The sequence below is a fragment of the Delphinapterus leucas genome, unplaced genomic scaffold, assembly GCF_059928025.1.
Source record: "Delphinapterus leucas isolate spDelLeu-1000000601 "Yukka" unplaced genomic scaffold, BTC_Dleu_Yukka2 spDelLeu_asBTCV2_sq80, whole genome shotgun sequence".
NCBI lineage: Eukaryota > Metazoa > Chordata > Mammalia > Artiodactyla > Monodontidae > Delphinapterus > Delphinapterus leucas.
Window position 1 is genome coordinate 1,089,651 of NW_028322289.1, and position 21,143 is coordinate 1,110,793.

At 38.9% G+C, this 21,143-nt stretch overlaps 1 long non-coding RNA gene across 1 annotated transcript; it reads left to right on the plus strand.

The window, feature by feature from the left end:
- The first annotated feature begins 945 nt into the window (after window positions 1-945).
- Window positions 946-20,934, plus strand: LOC149743799 (uncharacterized). Its single transcript, XR_016391786.1, has 3 exons — window positions 946-1,612; window positions 18,647-18,780; window positions 20,186-20,934. It is a non-coding gene; the product is annotated as an uncharacterized LOC149743799 (long non-coding RNA).
- The last annotated feature ends 209 nt before the right edge of the window (window positions 20,935-21,143 follow it).

Genomic DNA, 21,143 nt, shown 5'->3' on the forward strand with positions numbered 1-21,143 from the left:
CGGCTGTACCTCAGTCTCTGCTTCTACAGCCAACCTTCCTCAGTTCTTGAACGCAATTTCATGTCTAGGACTTTTGTACTTCTTTGTCTTCTGCTTGGAAAGTTCTTCCTCCTCATCTTCCAAGAACTAATTTGGTCTGTTTTTATCACTGAGGTTTGACCTCAATGTCCCTTATTCAGTGAGACGTTGTAGCTCTGCCTTTTCTGCTCTGGCCTCCAGCCTCCAACCCCATCCTCAGCATTTCTGGCTTGTTTTCACTGCAGTTATTATTAAGTTCTGTTCTGGTGGTGGTGGTGGTGTTACTTGTTACTGTTTGTCATCCACCTCTAGAATAAGCTCCACTCTGTGCAGGGTCCTTATCTGGCTTATTCATGACTGTAATCTTAGTGCCTAATTCAGCACCTGGCCACAGTAAACAATAAAAGATGCTACTGAATGAGTAAATTATTCTATTCCCATAGTGTGGCCCAGTGTCTGGCTCACGGTTAAGTGCATCACCTAGTATCTCTGATTGGTATAAGTAATGCTATTTGTGGTAACAGCATTGCTATAGTAATGCTATTCCCTTAACTCTGCATGGAATAGAAGCTTCTAGCGGTGTTTTCCTAGGGAACCCACCACATAAACAAATGTTACATGGATCAACGTGATTTCGTAAACGTCGCTTTTGGGCAAGACAAGACAAGCGACGCTGCGGCAGCTGTAGCAGGAGACTCAAGGAGGTAAATACTCCCAACGGTGAGGCGAAAGACGCGCGCCAACACATTCAACGCCGTCATGGCCGCGCCTCCGCCGTTCTCCTTGCGCGCCTTCCGCTTCCGGTGACGCGTCAGCCCCGCGAGACGCCCAGCTCCGCCCGCCGGGCAACCGCGCCCGCCAGAATCCTTTGTCCAATCCCGGGCCGCGCCGCGGCCTCGCGCCTGCGTAGAGGAGAGAGGTGAGCGCCGCGTGGACGAGGGCCGCAGCTCGCGCCTGCGCGTCGGCTTCTCCCCAGCGATTGGCTCCTGCCTCCTAGGGACGCCACAGTTCAGTTTTCACTTTCTCTTCCCCCCACCTCCGCTTCCTGTGGGCGTGGGGTTTTACTTCCGGGTTCCAGCGTCAGTCACTGAGAAAGTCGACTTGTTACCTCAGGTGGAGCGGAGTTTCAGCGTTCGTGCCTTCCTATGACCCTCTGGGGCAGGAGCAGCGTTTGTTTGGCTGACGAGCGCGGCGAGGCCTGCAGGCTCCGAGCCTGGACGCCGGGTCCGCGTCACTCCCGCCAGCGCCTCGGAGCCGCCCCGCGACGCCCGGGCGGCTTTCTTGGCACAAGGGCGGAGAGGAAGGACTGTTTGCGACGTGGAGGGTCCCGCGCGCCGCTGACGAGCCTGTGCGAACGCGGGCCCTATGGAACCGGGAGGAGGGGAGTCGCTGCAAGGGGCGGCCCGAAGGCTCCCCGGCCCGGGGAGTTGGCCCGGGCGCGGCTGGTTGGCAGGGTCCGACGGGATCTGTCACGCTTGGCCTCGAGGGCCTGAGGGGAGGAAGCGCGTGTGGAGGCGCGGACAGCATTTTAGCATGGAGAGGAAACTGAACGCTTATCTTCGGTCCGCGGGGGCGGCGGCGGCGCACAGGACAGGTGAGACTGCCTCTCGTGGACGCCCACCCAGAGGGCAGGCGAGAGGAGCCCGTCCTCCGGGGCCGAGTGCCCGGCGTGGCCGCTCGGGTTGTGCGGGGTTCGTTGTTGTCATTTTATTTTTTAATGAAAAATTGAGTTCCAGTCGACTTTGCATGCTTCTCCTGGATGCTGAGTTGACTCACGCGTTCTTGCCTGGTAGCGCTGCTCTGGGTGGGAGGGGCGGGGGTCGGAGATTTTCAGAATCGCTTTTGCTTTGCTGCTTCGGCTCTGACTCCACCTGTGGCCGCTCTCAGCTGCTAACACACCGATCTGCACCTGTTTCTAGTCAGTCAGCGTCTTCCAGGTGTGTAAGGCGTCAGAATTCCTGTTTCCCCTTTCGGAGGCGGGAAGTGTAGGGCGGTTCAGCACTTCCTTTGAGTTGCCTGTGAGAGGACCGCTGCATCCTCGTGGACGTTGTTAAGAAGTGGCCAGCTGAAGCTTTCTTTGCTCCTTGGGTTGGGACTGGCAGTGAAGTACTTTTCTAAGGATTCTTGGTTAAGGCCGCACCTCCGCTTTCCTTCTGCATAGACTTCATTGGCCGTGTGTGACCTTTTCTTTTTTAAAGTAGGCATAGAAGAGGTCTTTCCCCAGGGAGGGTCATTTAGCTGAAAACAGAAGTAGCGCGTCATCGTAGGTTGCTCCATTCAACCCAGCAGTTTGTCTGAAGGTGGCACCAAGCAGCATTTGTGGGAGAACGTGGCACATTAACCTCAAAATTGGGGGGAAGATCCTTTGAAAATCCTCAAGTTTCTCTTAATCACCACTTGTCTATTTGAAATCCATATATTTAAATACACCTCTTTTACCCTTTATTCTCCCTGTAAGGTAAAATTAGAACAGTTAGGTTTTTGAAAATATATTCCAGACGTTAAGTGCTGTGCAAGCGTACGGTGTTATTGCAGTAACGTTGGTGATCCAAGGGCCCACGGTGTTCCCCTGAAAAAGCATTAGAAGGGGAAAGGGGTTTGGATATATTTAATATTATAGGCTCTGAGATTGGTAGTAAGCTTACTCAGGAGGTTTATAACAAAGCTGCTATTCCTTAATAGTGTAAAAATACTTTTCTGTTGAAAAACTGCCTTCTAGAACCAGATAGCTCTATACAGTATACTCAGTACAACAGTAAATAACTCAGACTGGAGAAAAATTAAAAGTGACACAGTGTTCACAACTATTTTAAGGAAGACAAAGAACAGTGTTTGAAATTTTGTGTTTTCAGGACATTTGTCCAAGTGTAACCAGTTCTTTTTTAAAAAGAGCTGTATCAGGAGCATCTCCTGTAATCCAGACATAGTTGCTTAAGTGAATTAAAATCTGCAAAGTGTCTAAAAACTTAACTGAGACGTAGTGTTTGTTAAATAAATGCAGTGTGATATATCTATTTAGTGTAATTAAATAGATATGACATCTGTTTGTCAAATGAGTCTTTCATTCCTCTACTGATGGACGTTTAAATTATTTTCAAGTTTTCCCTTATAACTAAAATGCTGCAGTGATTTTTTTGCCATTATAAGCAGTGTTTCATGCGCTCATCATAGTATTTCTATGAATCGTAGACTTGATTGCTTCTGAGAATGATGGATAATAATGCTATTAAATTACCCTCAAATGATTGTACCTTTTTATATTCACTTTCTCAAAAGATGTGTTTTGTCTCCCCACTAGCCAGCACCGGATGGTAATATTTTACTAATTTTCTAATAGTTGAAATAACATCTCATTTAAATGTTTATCTTCCTTGGATAGTAGGAAAATTAAGCATTTTTGGCCAGGTCATATACTTTGCTGATTTTTTTTTTTAATTGAGTTCTGAATTTTCTTCTTTTCTTTGACCCATTTATCTACTACCACACTGTTTTAATTATTGTAGCTTTATAATATAGTTTGGTACTTTCTTTTGAAAAAAGTTTTGGGCTCTTCTTTTGCATTTTTCTTCCAGATGAAATTTAAAATCATCTTTTCAAGTTCTGTAGAAAATCTTGCTGGGATAGATATTGTTTGTGATTGCATTGAATTTATAGATTAATTTGAGAAGAGACATTCTTTTGAGTTTTTTCTTCTAAGAGGATAGGTATGCCTCCTTGTTTCTTCTGTTAAAATTTTTGTTGTGAAATATACCATTTGTATATACTGTTTTAAAAAACAAAACCAAAAAACTGTATCTGTGTACTCTGCTTAATAGACCATCACAAGTACCTTAGAAGCCTTTGGTGTGTGCCTTTCTCCAGAAACAAAGGATTCTCTGCCCCCATCACCATGGTCGTCCTGAATTTTGTGTTAATTATCCCTTTGCTTTTCTTTACAGTTTTATCAACCATATATGTATCCTTACCCAACATATTGTTTCCTTTCACCTGTTTTTGAACTTTAAGTAGAATCATATTGTGTACTCTGTGAATTACTTTCGTTAAACGTTATGTTTCTGAGATCCATCCCTGTTGAAGCATGTACCTATAGCTCAATTCAGAAACTTGAGGACTCCTTCACAGTTCTAGGAAGTATTGAGGACCACAAAGATCCTTTGTGGGTCATATTGTGGATCAATATTATATTAGATATTGAAACCAACCAATTTTAAACGTAGATATTGGTATATTTACATATACCATTAAGTATATGGTGTATTGCTTATAGAAGTGTATACCTCTAAAAAATACTACTACTAATAATAGTAAACCTACTACATCTTAAACAGCATTTTTAATGAAAAATAACTGGGTTCCAAAACCCAGAATAAGTTAGTGGCAAGAGTGTTTTTGTTTTACGTTTTCGCAAATATATTTAATGACTAGAGTCTCATGTTTGCTTCTGCATTCAGTTAGTTGCAATATACTGTTTTAGTTGAAGTATATGAAAAAATCCGGCCTCACTGAGCTGTATGTTTAGAAGAGGGAGGAATATTTTAATATTCTTTTAAATAGTTATATTTTTCTTTAATACTCATCAAAACCTAATAGTTTCTTAAAGGTTAGCTGAAGTATAGAGTTTGGAATCAATGAACTTCTCAAACTATGCGATATTAAAACCTATTGGTCTAGCTTGCATTTTTTTTTAACATCTTTATTGGAGTATAATTGCTTTACAATGGTGTGTTCGTTTCTTCTTTATAACAGAGTGAACCAGCTATACATATACATATATCCCCATATCTCCTCCCTCTTGCATCTCCCTCCCACACTCCCTATCCCACCCCTCTAGGTGGTCACAAAGCACCGAGCTGATCTCCCTGTGCTATGCAGCTGCTTCCCACTAGCTATCTGTGTTACATTTGGTAGTATGCCACTCTTTCACTTCATCCCAGCTTACCCTTTCCCCTCCCCGTGTCCTCAAGTCCATTCTCTACGTCTGCATCTTTATTCCTGTCTTGCCCCTAGGTTCTTCAGAACTTTTTTTTTTTTAAAGACTCCATATATATGTGTTATTGCACGGTATTTGTTTTTCTCTTTCTGACTGACTTCACTCTGTACGACAGACTCTAGGTCCATCCACCTCACTACAAATAACTCAGTTTTGTTTCCTTTTAGGGCTAAGTAATATTCCATTGTATATATGTGCCACTTCTTTATCCATTCATCTGTCAGTGGACACTTAGGTTGCTTCCATGTCCTGGCTATTGTAAACAGAGCTGCAGTGAACATTGTGGTACATGACTCTTTTTGAATTATGGTTTTCTCAGGTATATGCCCAGTAGTGGGATTGCTGGGTCGTATGGTAGTTCTAATTTTAGCTTTTTAAGGAACCTCCATACTGTTCTCCATAGTGGCTGTATCAATTTACATTTCCACCAACAGTGCAAGAGGCTTCCCTTTTCTCCACACCCTCTCCAGCATTTATTGTTTGTAGATTCTTTGATGATGGCCATTCTGACTGGTGTGAGGTGATACCTTATTGTAGTTTTGATTTGTATTTCTCTAATGATTAATGATGTTGAGCATCCTTTCATGTGTTTGTTGGCAATCTGTATATCTTCTTTGGAGAAATGTCTATTTAGGTCTCGTGTCCACTTTTGGATTGGGTTGTTTGTTTTTTTGATACTGAGCTGCATGAGCTGCTTGTAAATTTTGGAGATTAATCCTTTGTCAGTTGCTTCATTTGCAAATATTTTCTCCCATTCTGAGGGTTGTCTTTTCATCTTGTTTGTGTTTTCCTTTGCTGTGTAAAAGCTTTTAAGTTTCATCAGGTCCCATTTGTTTATTTTTGTTTTTATTTCCATTACTCTAGGAGGTGGGTCAAAAAGGATCTTGCTGTGATGTATGTCATAGAGTGTTCTGCCTATGTTTTCCTCTAAGAGTTTTATAGTGTATGACCTTACATTTAGGTCTTTAATCCATTTTGAGTTTATTTTTGTTTATGTTGTTAGGGAGTGTTCTAATTTCCTTCTTTTACATGTAGCTGTCCAGTTTTTCCCAGCACCACTTATTGAAGAGGCTGTCTTTTCTCCATTGTATATTCTTGCCTCCTTTATCAAAAATAAGGTGACCATATGTGCGTGGGTTTATCTCTGGGCTTTCTGTCCTGTTCCATTGATCTATATTTCTGTTTCTGTGCCAGTACCATACTGTCTTGATTACTGTAGCTTTGTAGTATAGTCTGAAGTCACGGAGCCTGATTCCTCGAGCTCCGTTTTTCTTTCTCAAGATTGCTTTGGCTATTCGGGGTCTTTTGTGTTTCCATACAAATTGTGAAATTTTATGTTCTAGTTCTGTGAAGAATGCCCTTGGTAGTTTGATAAGGATTGCATTGAATCTGTAGATTGCTTTGGGTAGTAGAGTCATTTTCACAATGTTGATTCTCCCAATCCAAGAACGTGGTATATCTCTCCATCTGTTGGTATCATCTTTAATTTCTTTCATCAGTGCCTTATAGTTTTCTGCATACAGGTCTTTTGTGTCCTTAGGTAGGTTTATTCCTAGGTATTTTATTCTTTTTGTTGCAGTGGTAAATGTGAGTGTTTCCTTAATTTCTCTTTCAGATTTTTTATCATTAGTTTATAGGAATGCAAGAGATTTCTGTGCATAAATTTTGTATCCTGCTACATTGCCAGATTCACTGATTAGCTCTAGTAGTTTTCCGGTAGAGTATTTAGGATTCTCTATAGTATTATGTCATCAGCAGACAGTGACAGCTTTGCTTCTACTTTTCTGGTTTGGATTCCTTTTATTTCTTCTTCTTCTCTGATTGCTGTGGCTAAAACTTCCAAAACTGTGTTGAATAATAGTGGTGAGAGTGGGCAACCTTGTTTTGTTACTGATCTTAGAGGAAATGGTTTCAGTTTTTCACCATTGAGAACGATGCTGTCTGTGGGTTTGTCATATATGGCCTTTATTATGTTGAGGTAAGCTCTCTCTGTGCCTACTTTCTGGAGGGTTTTTATCATAAATGGGTGTTGAATTTTTTCAGAAGCTTTTTCTGCATCTCTTGAGATGGTCATATGCTCTTTCTCCTTCAGTTTGTTAATATGGTGTATCACATTGATTGACTTTTGTATATTGAAGAATCCTTGCATTCCTGGGATAAACCCCAGTTGATCATGGTGTATGATCCTTTTAATGTGCTGTTGGATTCTGTTTGCTAGTATTTTGTTGAGGATTTTTGCATCTATGTTCATCAGTGATATTGGCCTGTAGTTTTCTTCCTTTGTGACATGTTTGTCTGGTAGCTTGCACTTTAAAGGGATCTTTCACCCATGCATTGGTCATGAGGAAGATACTAGTTCACTGAATTATGTAGATTTCCCAAATGATGGCACATTTCAATATATAATACCAAAAACTCACTTACATTATCATCACCACTTTGAGAACCACTCCTGTGATTCATTCGTTTTTGTTGAAGTATAATAATCTACTCTAAGAATATATTATACGTTTATCCATTTTATTCTTTATGAACATATTGGTTATTACCAACATTTGGGCCATTATAATTAGTGGAGCCATAAATGTTCTCAGTCATCTCCAAGTGCATATACACAGTACTGTTGATCGGGCATATTTGTAGTGGAAGTGCTAGATCCATTGGGAGGATATTTGCATGTTCAATTTCATTAGATAATATCTAACTTTCCCCAGATGGTGATTCTGATATATACTCCACCAGTTGTGAATGAAACCTCCCTTTGCTCACCATTCTCTCTACATATGGCATTGTCCAACTTTTAAAATCTTTGCTGGTCTGGTAGAAGTGAAATGATATATTACTGTGGTTTTAAACTGCATTTCTCTGATTACTTAAAAGAAACTCAGGGTCTGTTTTCTACAGGCTGCTTGTTTTTTCTTACTAATATCTACGAATTAAAATGAAATATGTTATATATACTAGTTGATGAACTCTTCCTGTTGCTAAAAAAGTTACTAGGATCATTTATTTAAACAATTTAAAAACATGTAAAGGCATACGTTGAAGAAAGTCCTTCTTCCCTGTACCTGTCCAGCTCATTCCCCCAGTGTATTTTTTGATATTCCTCCTTCTTACTCTAATTTCTGCTATTATGCTCCTTTATTTTCCTCCACTTTTCAGCATATTCTAGAAGTCTTCACAAATCAGTATAGAGGAAGCATACTCATTCTATAGAGTAGGAAAAGCAGTTTTCTACTTTGTGGCTGTACCAGTTTTACCTAATCTGTAGTAGATAGAGTATTTGATATTTTTCTAATCTTTTGCTATTAAAAAAAACAAAACAGTGGTGCATGGAGTAACTTTGTAGAGTTGTCATTTTGTATGTGAGATTTCTATACAGTTAATTTCCAAAACTGATTGTTGGGTCAATATGTAAATGCTTTTGAAATTTTGGTAAATATTGCCAAATTGCTTTTCCTTGGATTCTGCACTCTTACCTGCAGTATACCTAAGTGACTATTTTTCCTAAAACCTCGCCTCACGGAATATGCTTATAAATTTATAGGTTTTGAGAGTGTGATCAGTGAAAAGTGGTATCAGTTTATTTGAATTTACATTTTCTTGGACTGTTTGAGCATCTTTATATATGCTTAAAGGTCTTTCCCCCCTCTTTTTTTGTACTAACTGCTCATATTCTTTGTCCATTTTTCTGTTTTTTATTGGGTTGTTGAACTTTGGGACTTCTTTACATACTCTAGGTACTAATCTTTTGACAGTTAAGTAGGTTGCAAATTCTTTTTCTCTTTGTGGTGCTAGTAATTCTTAATTTTAAACATTCTTATTTCATGTCTGTATATTTAGAATTGTTATTTGTGGGTAGTTTGGAGTATAGCTGTAATTTTAACTTTATTCACATATGGATAACCAGTTGTGGTAGAAATTACCATTGAATCCACTTGGGTTTGAAGTTTTGGTGGTGGCAGATTCTTGACTAGTGATTTAATTTTTTTAATAGTAGCAGGATTACTTAGATTCTTAAAGAAAATTATGTCAGTTTTGGTAGATTAGATTTTTTCTAGGACTCTGTCCATTTTGTCTAAATTTGTAATATTTATTGGTACAGAGTTGTTAAAAGTGCCCTCTTCCTATTTTTAATGTCTGAAGAATGTGTAATTATGTCTCCTTTTTTCATTTCTGATAATGCATATTTCTGTTCCCAACTCCCCTCCTCCTTTTCTATTAATTCATCTTGCCTGTAGTTTATCATCGATCTTAGTCTTTTTAGTGAATCCTGTTTTAGCTTTGTGATTATCTCTATCATGTCTTTGTTTTTATTTTTTAATTCTTTTTTTATTTATTTGTTTATATTTTATACTCAGCTGCGTCGGGTCTTTGTTGCTGTGTGCGGGCTGTCTCTAGTTGCGGTGAGATGGGACTACTCTTCGTCGTGGTGTGCAGGCTTCTCGTTGCGGTGGCTTCTCTTGTTGCGGAGCACAGGCTCTAGGCTCGCAGGCTTCAGTAGGTGTGGCACGTGGGCTCAGTAGTTTGGCTTGCAGACTCAGTAGTTGTGGCACATGGGCTTAGTTGCTCTGCAGCATGTGGGATCTTCCCAGACCAAGGCTTGAACCTGTGTCCCCTGCGTTGGCAGGTAGATTCTTAAGCACTGAGCTACCAGGGAAGTCTTATCATATATTTCTTTTTGTGTTTATTTTTTGTTTTTTCATTTATTAAACTATTTTTGAGATAGCTATAGATTTGTATGCATGTGTATGCTTTAGATATGCTTATTTTAAAGAGCATCAGTTGGAATTTTAATGCAATTTTCAAACATGTTTAGCTGGGATATAGCCTATTTACATTTGCTACAGTTGCTCTTATTTTTGCTTTCTATTTGTCCTGGCTGTTTTATATTTCTTTTTTCTCCTTTTTTGTTATTTTTTTAAAATAGCTATTTAATATCTTATATCATTTCATTTTCCCCGTATATTATTTCAGAAGTTTTATACTTTTTTCTCTTTTTATAGTTATCCTAGAAATATCATGCATCCTTGACTTTTCAAAATCTAAAAATAACCAGTAGGGCTTCCCTGGTGGCGCAGGGGTTGGGGGTCCGCCTGCTGATGCAGGGGACACGGGTTCGTGCGCCGGTCCGGGAGGATCCCACGTGCCGCAGAGCGGCTGGGCCCGTGGGCCATGGCCGCTGGGCCTGCGCGTCCGGGGGCCTGTGCTCCGCAACAGTAGAGGCCGCGGTGGTGAGAGGCCCGTGTACCGCAAAAAAAAAATTTTTTTAAATAATAAAAATAACCAACATCTTTACCTTCCTCTTAGATAATACAAGAACCTTAGTAGTTTAATTTTATTCAGCCCCTCATGACTTAACATGTTATTATTATGTAGTTTAATTTTTTTTTAATATTCTTACAAGACAGAAGGAGACCTGTTTAGAATTGTTATTGTGTTTTGCCGTCAGTCCTTTTTTATATTTCCCACATTTTTGCTACTTTCTCTATTATTCATTGATTGTTTTATCTTTTAGACCATCCACCTAGGGCCATTTTCCTTCTGCTTAAAGTCTATCCTTTAGAATAGATGAACTCTCTTAGTTTGTGTTTACCTGAAAGTGTCTTTGTTTCACCATCACTTAAGGGAGATGTTTTTGCTGAATATGGCAGTTTAGGTTGGCAGTTATTTTCTTGTAGCAATTTGAAGATCTCATTCCTCTGTCTTTTGGTTTCCATTATTGCTATTGAAAAGTCACCTGTCAGTCTTTCAGTTCCTTGTCTCTGGCTGCTTTAATATTTTTCCCTTTGTTTTTAGCTTTCTGCTGTTTCACTGTATCTATATTTATCTTGCTTGGGTTTATTTGGCTTTTTTAAGTCTGTAAATTGGAGGTGTTTTGAAATGTGTTTATTGACTTATTCATAATTCCTAAACTGTGAATTTCCATTTTTATGTTCTGTTGATCTGTTTGTCTTAATGTATAAATAAATCTTTTATAACCTTCATAGTAAATATTTTCTCCTGGTCTTTTGCTTTTCTTTTCCTTTGTTTCCCACGGTTTCGCCAACAGACTGCATTGCCAAACTCGTGGATTTTTGATAATCTGATAAGTGAAAAGTGAACCTTGACAATAAAACTCTGGAACTGGTCTTTTGAGAGGAGTAGGACTGCAACTACTCTTTCAGTTTTTTCATCGTAATTGGTCTATTCAGATGTTTCTTCCACTTAGACCAATGTTAGTAAATTATATTTTTATAACTTTCAAATTTATTGGTATAGTGTGTGATAATTTATTATTTTAGAAATTTTTCCCTGTATTTGTGGTTAGCCTCCTTTTGTTGACATTTAATTTCTTCTCTTTATTGATTATATTTGCTAAAGGTTACTTATTCCAAAAGAACCAGTTTGGGGACTTCCCTGGCGGTCCAGTGGTTAGGGCTTCACCTTCCAATGCAGGGGGTGTGGGTTCAACCCCTGGTGGGGGAGCTAAGATCCCACATGCCTCATGGCTGGCGGGGGTGGGGGGGGACAAAAACCATAAAACAGAAGCAATATTGTAACAAATTCAGTAAAGAGTGTTTTAAAGAAATGGTCCACATTAAAAAAAATCTTTTTTTAAAAAAAAAGAACTAGCTTTTGGTTTTTATTGTTTAACTCAATTGGCCTTTTGTTTTTAAATTTGGCCTCTCTTTTTATTTATGAATTTTCTAAGAAGTGTCTGGGGCATACTTTCTGTTTTCTCTTAAGAATTGAGTAACACTTAATTGGATAACTAAATCCCTTGGTAATATTCTGTGTTAAAGACTCTGCCCTCCTTGGTACGGTGAAATAGACCCTGTTTAGAACCTTTGGGTACACCTGCTTCCTCATTAACTATTCAAGACCCCAACTCCTGAGGCCTGTTTTGACCAGTTGAAGCACCTGCTTCACCCTGTGGTTATCCTCCACTTCTCTATGAGCCACCTTTAGTAAATAGGCCTATTCTCTGCCCAGGGCGTTTGTGATGGGATATATCTAGGGGTGGTGGTGATTAAAAAAAAATCATTGTTATGGTATGGATTAGATGTCACTTTCCCTTTTGTTATATGTGATAATCAAAATAATCTAAAGCAGGTCTTAAAATGTAATTGACCCTGAGAGAAATTTAGTCTTAGGATTTTCTTGGAAGAAGGACAAAACTACTTAACAGTATCTTTGTAGTGTATACATACAGTAATGAGTTTAATGCAGCCATTCATTGCAGGCTGATAGTTTAATGCTGAAGCACAAATTAGTAAACGTGGTTTGATGAGCCAGAGCAAAGGCCGGTTCCTTTATACAGATGTCTGAAAATGGCACCATATCAACTTCGAAGTGATTCTAATAAAAAGTGCATAATCTTGAATATGGAAAGTATGTTCTCCAAAGAATCTGTTGACTCTTTACACAGCATAGCAAGAAAGAAAACAAAATATGATATAAGATTATAAGCGTCTGTCTGATATATAGAAATCTTTTTTATAGTAGAAATGGATTTTGAAAATGTTCAAACAGTCTTCAAAAATTGAATATTAAGTCTAAAAGTAAGCCACAGTTAAATGAAACAATCATAGTACAAAGGGATTTTTAGCAATGGAAATAATTTTTTTTTTACTTTTGAATTTTCTTTATATTTTATATAGCAGGTTCTTATTAGTTATCCATTTTATACATATTAGTGTATACATGTCAATCCCAATCTCCCAATTCATCACACCACTACCACCCGCAGCCAATTTTCCCCCTAGCAATGGAAATAATTTTTTAAAGTTTTTAAGAAGAAGGCAGTTGCTCTCCCATTGCATATGTTAAATATGCAAAGTGATTTTGCTATTTTCAATAGTAATTAATCTACGTGATTCTTTATGAATTTAAGTAATTTCCTTTGTGAGTTAAGGTCTTCCTGTATGTTTTCTATTTGTACAATACCATAGCGGCAATGATTCTCTAGGAGCTCCTGATTAGTTTTCCGCTAGCAAGTGCAGATACGGTCCAGGAAATGCATATGGATGTCTTAGATTACTTGGTTAAAACATAAGCCAAAAGGAAAGACGTCCTTAGATCAGGCCAAACACCACACACACACACACACACACACACACACACACACACACACACGCACACGCACACACGCAGACACACACTCCAACTTTATTTTTCATGAGTTTTGTTAGGGCTGTGTGGCTTAGTGGGAGGGACAAGCACCCCATCCCAACCCTGGGTGCTGGTATCAGCATCTCCTGGGCATATATGGAGTATCCAAAACCATATTCAGTAGACCTTTTATTTTTGTAAATTACACAGCAAAGCCCCATGAAACTATAATCAGCGAGTTTACTAGACAATAATGGGAAAGCTTTATAGCAGCGGTGAGTTAGAATAACTTGGGGTCACTGTGGTGAAAAGACATGGATTTCGGTTTAGGTCTAGGATTTGCAATCCAGAATGGTTACTGAATAACCTGCAGGCAAGACCTTCGAGGGAATTGAAGCTTGGAGCGATCGTTGTAAAATAACAATAAAACTGTCCACCTAAGAGTATTGGGAGACGTCAGAAACAGGGAACTGAGGACACTCTGCTTGTCCAGCCCTCGGACCAGACTGCGGCTCCCCGACCCGGCGCACGGCCAGGTAGCCTGGCTGTGCGCGCGTGCGCGGCTCGCGGTTCGCCACCCGCCCTCGTTGACTTTTAAAGGCACAGCCCGCGCCGCCCCCGCCACACTGGCTTTCGCTGGCAGGAGGGGGCCGGAGGGGCCAGCTGGGCAGAGGGACAGCCCCCTCCGCCACACGCCATGAGGTGAGGAGGAGGGGCCGGCCCTAACCCCCACCCAGCCAGGGGCTCCTGGAGACACCTGCGTCTGGGGCCTCCCGCCTGGCCGGTGAGCTGCCTGCCAGACAACTGGGTGACGAGGAGACTGGGAGAAGGGACGGACTAGGTGTCCCACCTTCAGGGGGCTTTGGGGAGTGAAGCTTTGGTGGGGCCGCCGAGGTAGGTGGTGAACAAACGGTTGTATGTACTTAAGGGTTTACGGAGCGCCTTTGCCTCCTGACTCATGGGATTCTGCGAGCGTGGAGTGGAGAAACCCTTGCCGAACTGCCAGAGAGATGGCATCACTCTTTACAACTCTTCTGTGTGTGTAGACTTACAGTATTTTAGGAAATCTTTTGAATTGTAAAGCAGTGATTCCAAATGGACTTTTGCACTTCAAATAATAGCAAGGGTATCTTGGTTTTTATTCTTTCTGTGGGTGATTATCTTGACATTAGAAAACATTTAAACTTTTGTACATGGTAGACTTTTTTTAATTTAAGAAATTTTTAAAGTTTAAAAATTTTTAAGAACTTAAAAATTGTTATAAAAATCATACATTTCTCATTCTGTAGTATTTTCTATTTTTTAATAGAGAAGCTTTATCTTATGGGTCTCTTACTGTTTTGGCTTATGGGAAATGCTATTTCCATTCATTTACTTTGTGTTCATTTTAAAAACTAACTTGCTACTACTTAGGGCCATGGAAGATCTTTTTTTCCAAAATGAAAATAGCTTTAGTTCCCCAGATTATATTTATGCTTACGTAAAATTTCAGATAATACGTAAAGCTGTAAAAAGAATGAAACAGGAACTACCTGTACTTGACCTACCCAAAGATAACTTGGTAGAGCGTTGAGTACTGTGGTGCTAGGAGCTCTGCTGGGTACTGAAGGTCTTTGTGAGCAAGACAAAGAGTATCTGCCTCTGTGGACCTTACATTCTGCTGGGGAAGATGGACACACACACACACCCAAAAGTAAATTGACAAAATAGCTGTATGTTGTAATGAGTGATTTAAAGAAAACACCTACTTTAGGTGGGGTGATCAGAGGAGGTTTATCTGAGGGAATAACTTGAGATTTCACTCAAAGAAGAGAGGGAGCTAAGCCGAGGGCAAAACAGGAGAGCGAGCGTTTCAGTCAGAAATAACAGCAAGTGCAAAGGCCTGAAACGAGCAAAGAGCTTGAATGGAAAGACCAGGGTAGCTGGACCGTAGTAGTAAGCCAGAGGAGGGAGGATCAGGTGAGGTGGAGGAAGCAAGCAGGGGTCAGATTTCACAGGGCCATGGCAGGGAGTGTGTGTTGTATTCTGGGGGCAACGAGAAGCCGCGAAGGGTTTAAGTAGAGAAGTGAAGTGATTTGGAATATGGATTGATTCATTCAATACATGAAATGTTTATTGAAACCTTACTGTGTACCAGGCACTGTTCTGGGCACTGGGGTACAGCATGGAAAAGGATAAATTCCTGTATTCATGAAGCTAATAATCTAGTGGTGGGCGCATAATCAAATAAACAAGAAAAACATCAGATAAGCATTATACAGATGATGACCATTGTTTAAATCATAGTATATGTTCTTAAGACTTTGTGTATATATATACATACTTCTCCTTTGTTATCAGCTTTTCTTTCCCCTAAACAACTTATGGTAGGATTTTTTCTGTGTTACATTAAATGAACAGCTTTCTTTTATTTGGAAGCATCAATTTGTTTTGTAGATTAAGTATGGCCAAAATAATACTACAGAAATGAAAAAAATACTGTGCAGCAACAAAAACTTATCTAAGTCATCTGTTTGGAAAGAAGTATATAGTAACTTCCTTTGGACAGTCTGACATGTGGCTCTCCTGCCTCATCCCATGTTCCAGCAGCCCCTCATGATAACTTTGACCTGTTAATGTGGTTAGTTAAATTTATGGATTTCCTATTTATTGAACCAATTCATACATTCCTAAAATGTACCTTAATTGACTTCTGTTATTATGTTAGTGTCCTGATGGATTCCCTTTGCCAATACATATATTTTAGGATTTTAGTATCAATATTCGTGAGATCTATAGTTTCCTTTCTTAGTATTTTCTTTGTCAGATTTTGGTGTTAGCATTTGACTGCTTTATAAAAAGAATCGGGAAGCTCTTTTTCTGAGTTTTGGAACAGATTAAATTGCATAAGTATTATTCTTTCCTTTAATTATCAAATACATATTTACTGAACATTCACTGCGTGCCAGGCATTGGGCTGATGCTGGGTAATCACAAGTAGACAAAACAGACATGATTCCTGTCCTCATAAGGCTTGGTTTATTAGGTAAATAGACATTAGTGAAATAATTATGATTATGTAATTATAAACCATGATAAATACTCTGAAAGAAATCGTTGAAGATCTACTTTGACTGTTCTGTTCATGTATTTGAGTAAATGGTTATTGCGTTAATACACACTAAAAATTAATTCTTTTAAAATTAATATTTGTTGAAGATTTGATATGTAATTAGTTCTGTGATAAATACATAAGTAAATAAAATGAGGTCTTCATAATTATAAAAGTTAAAATAAAAATAATGGTGATAGTAGCTACCATGGTAGGTGGTATATTGCACATTTTTTGATTGAAGAAATTAAGACTTACATTAAGTAGACACTTCAGTTATGTCTGTGACACCTCCAGTTGTACACTCCTCTGGAAATTCCACTAAGATTATAGTGACAGAGTAAAGATATAAATCCACAAAGATCAAGAGAGTGAGAAAGGAGAAGATAAATGAAATCAGCATTTGGGAAACTACAAAAGAAGGTGGTCAATTACTAAATGATTTAGTGGATTAGAGAATGCTGAAGGCTGAAGAGAGGTAAGCCAACAAGAGAAGCAAGCCGATTCCCTCCACAGAATCTGGAAAAGGCTCAGGATTTAGAGGTACCAAGTACTTCTCAGGGCAGGAATATGGGTGGAATAGAAATAGAAGTATCTGTAAACTGTGGTATCTTTAAAAAGAAAAGAGAAAATACAACTTACGTAAAAGAAGAGATTCTTTTTTTAAAAAAGGGAGAGAAATTATTCAGGAAGCAAGAAAGGATTAGATAATAAAGCTGAAGAACTCTCCTAAAAAATAGAATAGCCACAACAATTAGACAAAAAGAGTGAGAAAGTATTTAGAAAATAAAGGTCCAGTCAAGAAAGTTTTTCATCTAATCCAGTGGCAGGAAGAAAAATCTATAACGAAATCAGTACTATAGATATGTGGGAGAATCTGGAACATGATACAGTGGGTAGCCAGTGATACCAACAGCCAGTGTCATTGAGATGGGATATGTCATGAAAGGTTTCAGAGAGGTACTGATACCTGAAATCTAAGTAAGTATTCAAATGATAAGCCAAAAAAGGGCACTAGTGTATACATTTTCAGGGCAATAGAAATAGCAAATGCAGAGGTGGAAACACGATACACATGAGGAACTGCAAGCAGTTCATTATTTGAGAAATTCAGTATACTTTACAAAAAATAGCATGTATAGTTTTATAATAGTACACCTTTTTTCAAAAAGGATTTGAGGTAGAACTGTGTGAATATATTTAAGATTCTTTAGAAATAGTAGCAATATTGGTTATATCGTTCATTATGTCAAGAGGGGAGAATTAAATTGGGATTCAGGAGACCAGGATTCTAGTGCAGACCTACCACTAACTTGTTGAGACCTTAGTGTGATAATGTTGTTGACTGCCTTCCCAGTAATCACCTCCCTTTTTCTTCCCTTCCCCCAAACCACAATTTTGTCTAGCTTTTGGGGTGATCCCATGCTTCAGGAGCAGCTTGGGCGGGTGAGAGTGGGGGGCTGTGTGACTCTTAGTTACTCTAAGCTCATTATGGTAATTCCACTCTCTTTGGTTAGTGATTGTTTTAGGAATAAACGTGTGACTCAGCTCTGGCCAATGAGTTGAGAATGGGGTGCCTGCAGAGAGAATTCTGGGAAAGCTTTCTCACCGAGGACAAAGGAAAAGATGCCCTCTCCCTGCCTTCATCTTATTCTAGCTCTGAAGATGTGTTTGAGCCCAGTGTACGGATGCAACAGAGCAGTTTTCAGGCTTAAGGGTTCCCTCCTCTGCTCCTGAAGCTGAGGATTGTTTTTAAAAATATGGTGCCTTTGTTGCTACTCCTTTTCTAAGTTGCAAGTGTAATCTGGTTTGGGAGGGTCTTTACTTCCAGCTCTGCTTTCCTCTTTGAGACCACTGTCACCAGGAGATACAGCCCTTGCTTTCCAAAGGTCACACACTCACTCTAGGAGTATTTTGTGAGCGCATTCTAAGATCTCCAGGCCACCGGGACACTTTCATCATAGAGACTTTTTCTCGTTTGTCTTGATAAAATGCAGGGTATAGCATAGTACTAGGCACATAATAGTCATCACTAATAGTTTTGTTTAATGAAGGGTGAATCAAATATTACTTATTTAGGGGTGGGGAGAGGTTTTATTTGTGTTCTATTTGATTTTATTATTTCCAGCCAGTAGAACATGGGTGTGGTTCTATAATCTGTGCATTTTGAAAGGTTTTTTTCAATGAGGCAAAATTGATTCCTGTTTATCTCTGCGAAGAAAATTTTCTTTAGAAATTAAAGAATTGGGGGAAAACCACTTCAATTTATGTGTGTTACTACTTCTTATACAGCAAATTTAGCCTTTAGCTCTGGAGACTTGACAAAGAAGGGAAACATTACAAAATTGTACCTAATGCAAACTAGATGCTCAGTAAACATTTATTTATATAGTAGATATGCCTGAAATAGAACTATTCACTTTATGATTTAATTTTTTCTTTTTTCATTTTAGCATTTATGACATTAGCAGAGAACAGGACTATGTCAAGAAGTCCGGGGGTATACTTGGTGCAAATGAATTAAGACCACCCTCCCAGCTCCATTCCCTGTGAGAGAAGACCGAGACAAGGTTCATATCAGAGAAGAGTGGGTATTAAACTAAATGCTATAAGCTATTACTAATGAATCCAAAGCTGCACAGTACAGTTTTTTAGATTTTAATTTAGATCATGTAAAATGAAAGGACTTTTTTAAAAATTCTAACTTCCAGTAGCTACAGATTTCTTATAATTATTAGTCCAAAATTGATAGGTGATTAAGTTTGCAAATTGCATCAGAAAAGGTGTGTGTGTTCAAGAGAAATTGTCACACTCCTCTATCTGTATTTCTTTGAAATTATGATTTATTTTACTTGATTTTAAATTGAGATATTTTAAATAGTAGAAGTAATACATGCTTATGTAAGAAAAATCTAAATTGTAGTGATATATATAAGGCAAAAGTATAAGTTCTCCTTTTTGTCCACTCCCCACTCACCATTGGTGTATATACTGTTAACGGTTGGATTTCCCATCTTTTCTACATCTTTTTCTGTATACTTCCAAACACATAATTTTTTATGGTTTTTTTTTTTTTTTACCAAAATGACAGATAATACATATTATTCACTCAGTAGTATACAATAGATATCTTTGTACGTCAGTATATACAGATTTACTTTGTTTTTATTTAGTGAGTGCAAGGTGTTTCCCTATTGATGGCAATTTAGGCTGTCTCCAGTGTTTTTGCTGTTATAGGTGTTGGTGCATGGAACACCCTTGGACATATAACCCCTGCACTTATGCTAATATTTCTGAGGAATAGATTCCCAGAAATGGAATGGTTATTTGGTATGCCCATTTAAGTTTTTGTTACTTTCTGCCAAATTGTGTTCTAAAAAAGCTGTATATATCTTAAACTGGCAGTCCTTTGATATCTTAAAGGTAAGGGTAGTACATTTTAGGATTAGGTGATTAAAGAATGGGCTGTTCCTTCAACAACTGTCAAATGACCTACTTAGAGGAGATACAGTATATAGGCATGGAGAGTATTAAAAGGTGTAGGTTGCCTTCTACTAATAAGGGCCTTTAATGGCACATATTGTTGGGTTCTTAGTGTTTCTGTCTTTGATAAGTGCTATTGCTTAGTTCACAAACAGGAGTTGTGGTCATGTAAGTCTGGGGGAGATGGAGAAGTGGCTAGATTCTGTTAGATTACTGTGACACCTAAGTTGTTGACGTTTGTTCATCTCATTATTTGCTTTCAGACCAGATGCTTATAGAATGGAAAATAGATACCTGTGGTATAGCATCAGAAGCTGGTTTATAATTTTTTTATCTCTCTTATTAGAAGTTATAAAGAGAGAAAAAAGTGTCCCGAAATCAGACACTCAGTATCCCTGTCATGGATTTTGAGATGGGGGACATTGATGCAGGGCGCTTTGAGCAGAATCCAACTTGTTGTGTCAAGCTTGACCTAACTTTTTTTTTTTTTTTTTTTTTTTTTTTTGCAGTACGCAGGCCTCTCACTGTTGTGGCCTCTCCCATTGCGGAGCACAGGCTCCGGACGCACAGGCTCAGCGGCCATGGCTCACGGGCCCAGCCGCTCCGCGGCATGTGGGATCTTCCCGGACCGGGACACGAACCCGTGTCCCCTGCATCGGCAGGCGGACTCTCAACCACTGTGCCACCAGGGAAACCCAAGCTTGACCTGACTTTTAAGATCCAATCCACAAATGGCAGAGAAACGTGCCCGAAGCCAGGTGCTACAGGAAGGAATATTAACTCAGTTTTCAGAGCCATTTTGATTCAACTTCAGTTTTTTCCATGTGCTCTTTGTTGATCACTTAAACCGTAAGGGACACTCTTTATGCTTTACAGACAGGTACTTTTCAAGTTACCTTCTTAGATGTTGCTTTAGATTTCTGTGTGGAATAGCCCCCTCTTCTTTCTCTTAATATTCTGATCATCTTGAATGTTAAACTAGAGCATGTGCATTGCTCAGCAAAAAATGAAACTATCCATTTATTTAATGCTCCTCGTTTTGTACGCTTGTTTTAGGCGGTTAAATGAAAGCGCATTGTGTGGGAAGAGACAACGTCAAATGATTTATCAGTAAAATTCTCATTATGTCCTTAATTATAGAGCAGGAAACTTGTGCTTTCTTGAGAGTATAATTGAGGTCATTTATTATGAAGTCATGAAAGATTCAGGGTTTACTGTGGTTTTCCATTAACTTCTCTTTTGATATGCTTTTCCTTCTGCCAACTGTAAAATTACTACTTTTCTAACATATGGCTATTTGGAGAGTGCTGACATAAAAAGGAAGCATTTTTAACCATAAATAAATGGTTTTAGAAGTTACAGTATAAAAGTACAAAATAAGTCATTTCTTACTTGTTCCTCCTTGTTTATTTTAAATCATTACCATTAGTCCTAGCTTTATTGGGAGCAGTACTCCCCACATTGTAT